Raw genomic sequence first — 5,185 nt, 5'->3', positions numbered from 1 at the left:
GATTTGCATCGTTTGTCACAAGTCCATCTTGCACATTTATGGCAAACTCCTAAACTTTTGGCCCTTCGTTTTTTCGCATAAGTACTTTTTCCTAATCCAGGCATATATCGAATGAGTAATGACTGTTGAACTTCTCCTCCTAATCGGACCTTAGCTTCTATTACAAGACAAATATCTTCTGAAATTCTTTTTCGCATTAACAATCTCAATCTTTCACACCTATCTGCATAAATTTTTCTTAGAACATTTTCAGAAACAGAGGAAAAATATATACAAATTTTTGAGAGAATTTCATCCATTTTGAAAAGAAAAGAAATGATTTTTTTTTGTATCGACAATTTTGGGAAACTGATTAAACCGACTATGAGAGCCACGGAGTACCGTTATCCGCTATTTAACCGGAAAAATAAAAAGATTAAGGAAACCTGAAATAAAAACAAACAAAATTAATTGCAATACAAAAAATCAAGGATCGGAAAGGGAAATAAACTCTTCTTTAAAGATTTCATTTTCTAAAAATGGTTTAAGCCTTTGTCTATTTACTTTAAAAACATCATCATTTTTAGGATTTTCAATGTCCACAGCTCCATAAGGATACACATGTTTTACAACATATGGACCTGTCCATCTTGATCGTAATTTTCCTGGGAATATGTGAAGTCGCGAATTATAAAGCAAAACTTTTTTACCAATCTCAAAAGATTTTATAAGAATTGTTTTATCATGAAATGATTTGATTTTTGCTTTATAAATCCTTGAATTCTCATACGCATCATTTCTGAGTTCATCAAGTTCATTAAGTTGCAATTTGAGCAATTTTTTGGCATCATCCATGCTTGAATTAAAAGTTTTGATCGCCCATTAAGCTTTATATTCCAATTCCACAGGCAAATGACAATATTTTCCGTAAACCAACCTATAGGGAGGCATATTCAATGATGTTTTAAAAGCTGTTCGATAAGCCCAAACTGCATCATTAAGTCGCAGAGACCAATCTTTTCTATTTGGGTTAAAAGTTTTTTTCCAAAATTTGCTTTATCTCCCTATTAGCTAATTCAACTTGTCCATTTGTTTGAGGATGATAAGGAGTAGTTACTTTGTGAGTAATACCATATTTTTTCATCAACGAAGCAAATGGTTTATTAACAAAGTGAGTTCCCCCATCACTTATCATGGCTCGAGGAATTCCAAATCTACTAAAAATATTTTCTTTTAAAAATTTGATGACGATTTTATGATCATTTGTTCGACATGGAATTGCCTCTATCCATTTGGAAACATAATCAACTGCAACTAAAATATACAAGTATCCAAACGACGGTGGAAAAGGTCCCATAAAATCAATTCCCCAACAGTCAAAGATTTCAATTTCAATGATAGGATTCAAAGGCATCATGTTTTTTTTGAAATCGCACCCAATTTTTGACAATTTTCATAGATCTTGCAGATTTCGTGGGTATCTTTAAACAAAGTGGGCCAATAAAATCCACACTGCAAGATTTTTGCAGCAGTTTTCCTTGAAGAAAAATGTCCTCTGCATGCTTCTGAATGACAAAATTTAATGACACTACTTACCTCATTGTCGGGTATGTAACGTCGAAAAATTTGATCCGGACAGTACTTGAACAGATACGGATCATCCCAATAAAAGTTTTTTACCTCATTCAAAAATTTTCTTTTATCTTGAGAACTCCATTGCAGTGGCATTTTTCCTATCACAAGAAAATTTACTATGTTAGCAAACCAAGGTGTAGTAATAACTGAAAATAGATGTTCATCAGGAAAATTATCGTTAATTGGTGTCATTTCATAATATGATCCTGTTACTAGTCTCGATAAATGATCGGCTACAACATTCTCGGTTCCTTTTTTATCTTTGATCACAATGTCAAATTCTTGGAGCAACAAAATCCATCGTATCAGTCGTGGCTTTGCATCCTGTTTGGTCAACAAATATCTAATAGCAGAATGATTAGTAAACACAATAGTCGTTGATCCATTCAAATAAGAACGAAATTTATCTAATGCAAATATTACAGCAAGTAGTTCTTTTTCAGTTGTGGAATAATTCATTTGAACAATGTTTAAAGTTCTACTTGCATAATATATCACATAAGGCTTAGCGATTCTTCTTTGACCCAATACTGCACCGACTGCATAATTACTCGCATCGCACATGACTTCAAATGGTAAAGACCAATAAGGAGGTTACATGATAGGAGCTAATTTTAAATGTCGAATGATTTTATCAAAAGTATTCTGGCATTCTTGAGTCCACTCAAATACAGTGTCTTTTGTTAAGATGTTACAAATGGGTTTAGAGATTAAACTAAAGTCCTTTATAAACCTCCTATAAAATCCAGCATGTCCCAAAAATGAACGAATTTATTTAATGGTTTTTGGAGGGGGTAAATCGGCAATGACATCAACTTTTGCTTTATCAACTTCAATTCCATGAGATGACACAATATGTCCCAAAACAATCCCAGAATTAATCATGTAATAACATTTTTCCCAATTTAAAATAAGACATTTTTCCTCATATCTTTTTAAAACTTTTTCTAAATTTTCAAGACAATTATCAAATGTACTCCCAAAAATAGTTAAATCATCCATGAAAATCTCCAAACAATTTTCAACCATGTCGCTAAAAATGCTTAATATACATCTTTGAAATGTTGCTGGGGCATTGCATAAACCAAATGACATCATTCTGAATGCAAATGTTCCAAAAGGACATGTGAATGTAGTTTTTTCTTGATCTTCAAGTGCAATGGAAATTTGATAATAACCTGAATATTCATCAAGAAAACAGTAGTAGGGATGACCTGCCACTCTTTCTAAAATTTGATCCAAAAATGGTAATGGAAAATAATCTTTTCTAGTGGCATCATTTAATTTTTTGTAATTAATACACATACGCCAACTAGATGAGACTCGACTTGTTAACAATTCACCTTTTTCATTTTTTATCACAGTGATGCCAGATTTTTTTGGAACTACTTGTGTTGGACTTACCCACTTACTATCAGAAATAGAATAGATAATTCCAACATCAAGTAGTTTGAGAACTTCAGTTTTCACAACATCTTTCATGTGCGGATTTAATCTCCTTTGTGGTCGTTGAGATGTTTTAGCATTTTCTTATAAATGAATTTTGTGAGTGCAAATTAGTGGATTAATGCCCTTGAGATCTTCTGGCAAATGTTTTAACTCAATTCTTCTGGCAAATGTTTTAACTCCAATATGGGTGGTTCATCTTTGTTATCATATTTTGCCTCAAATTCTTTCTTTGATCCTGGTAACGAGTCATACCTGATAAAATCATCAAGATCAATTTCAATATTTTTTTTAACAGTATCAATTGAACAAATATCTAATTGGTCACGAGTACTCCCTTCTTGAATGTTTTCTTCCACAAGAGTTTCAATAAGATTTTCATCTTCACTTTCATCTCCTTTGTCATGTGGTTGCTTACAAAGATTAAAATCATTAAGCTCCAAGGTCATGTTACCAAATGACAACTTCATCATTCCATTCCTGCAAAATATAAAAGCAATAGAAGATGCTAAAAATGGACGACACAAAATTACAGGAATTGCATTACAAGTTTCGATAGGTTGTGTATCTAAACTATGAAATCTACAGGATATACAAAGTCATCAACTTGGACCAACACGTCTTCTACCATACCTCTTGGCACTTTAAAAGATCTATCGGCAAGTAAAAGTGTTATTGAAGTAGGTTTTAACTCACATAGATTGAGTTCTTGATAAACTGAATATGGAAATAAATTCATACTAGCTCCAAGATCAAGCAAGGCTTTTTTAATCTTTCGTTTTACAATAATACATGAAATAGTAGGACAACCAGGGTCTTTGTATTTCAAATTACTATTATTTTGAATAATTGCACTTACTTTTTTGGCTAAAAATGCTTTCTTTTTCACATTCAATTTTCTTTTCACGGTGCACAAGTCTTTCAAAAATTTGGCATATCATGGTACCTGCTTTATTGCATCTAATAAAGGAATATTAACTTTTACTTGTTTAAAAATATCATATATATCAGAATTCAAATTTGATTTTTTTTTTGTATTTTTCAATGCATGAGGGAATGGTGGTGGCACTATCTGTTGATCATCTTCTTCGCAAGTTATGGGTTCCACTTCCTTACCCTTTGGAGTTGATTTATCATCATTTTCACAAGGTTCAAGAATGGATTTTCCACTACCTTACCACTGCGAAGGGTAATAACAGATTTTACCTGATCCATCTGTTGAGTTCCAGAAGTTCCGGTTTGTGAATGGTGATCCTTGGGATTAGGCTGTGTTTGTGAAGGAAACTTACCTTTTTCATGAACATTAAGTGCAGATGCAAATTTAGCAAGAGTATCTTTCAAATCTGTTATTGTTTGAGCAGTTTGAGTATTGATATACTCTTGCTTTGCAATGAAAGGATTCAATATATCTTCCAAGTTCCTTTTAGGTGGAGGAACTAAGGTGCATAATTTTGAAAATTTTGTTGATTTTGGAAATGTGGTTGTGAAAATTGTGCAGCATTATCATTCTTCCAACTAAAATTTGGATGATTTCGCCAACCTGGATTGTAATTTTGAGAAAATGATTCAAAATTTGGCCTTTTGAAATTGTTCAAAACATTGGCTTGTTCATGGAGACATTCTTTAAAAGAGGGCAAAGTGGGACAATCTTTTGTAGAATGATCACTTGTATCACAGATGTGACACGCAATTTCTTGAACAGATTTTAATTGACCATTCTTTTTTAATTTATGTGCTTCAATTTTTCTTGTCAAAGAGGTAAATTTAGCTTGCAGATCATGTTTATCTTTGAGGGTATACATACCTCCACCAGATGTGGGAGATTGAATCTTGTTTGATGGTTAGAGTGTACCTATAGTGTCCCAATTTTGAGCATTTTCAGCTAATGAATCGAGATACTCAATTGCCTCGTTTGGATCTTTATCTTCAAATATTCCATTACACATAAATTCAACCATTTGCCTATCTTTAGGTGTTAAGCCTTCATAAAATTGAGAAACAACTCTCCAAATTTCAAAACCATGATGTGGACAAAGATTAAGCAATTCTTTATATCTATCCCATCACTGATAAAAAGTTTCTCCTTGTTTTTGAGTGAAAGTGATGATTTGCCTTTTGAAAGAAT

The 5,185-nt window shown here is 32.5% G+C and overlaps 1 non-coding gene across 1 annotated transcript; it reads left to right on the top strand.

Moving 5' to 3' along the window:
- Window positions 1–5,076: 5,076 nt before the first annotated feature.
- LOC140983672 (small nucleolar RNA R71) lies at window positions 5,077–5,185 on the top strand. Its single transcript, XR_012176465.1, has one exon. It is a non-coding gene; the product is annotated as a small nucleolar RNA R71 (small nucleolar RNA).

This window comes from Primulina huaijiensis, chromosome 8, assembly GCF_012295235.1.
Source record: "Primulina huaijiensis isolate GDHJ02 chromosome 8, ASM1229523v2, whole genome shotgun sequence".
Taxonomy (NCBI): domain Eukaryota; kingdom Viridiplantae; phylum Streptophyta; class Magnoliopsida; order Lamiales; family Gesneriaceae; genus Primulina; species Primulina huaijiensis.
Note: the sequence above shows the minus strand (reverse complement) of the source record. Positions and strands in the feature narration are given on the sequence as shown.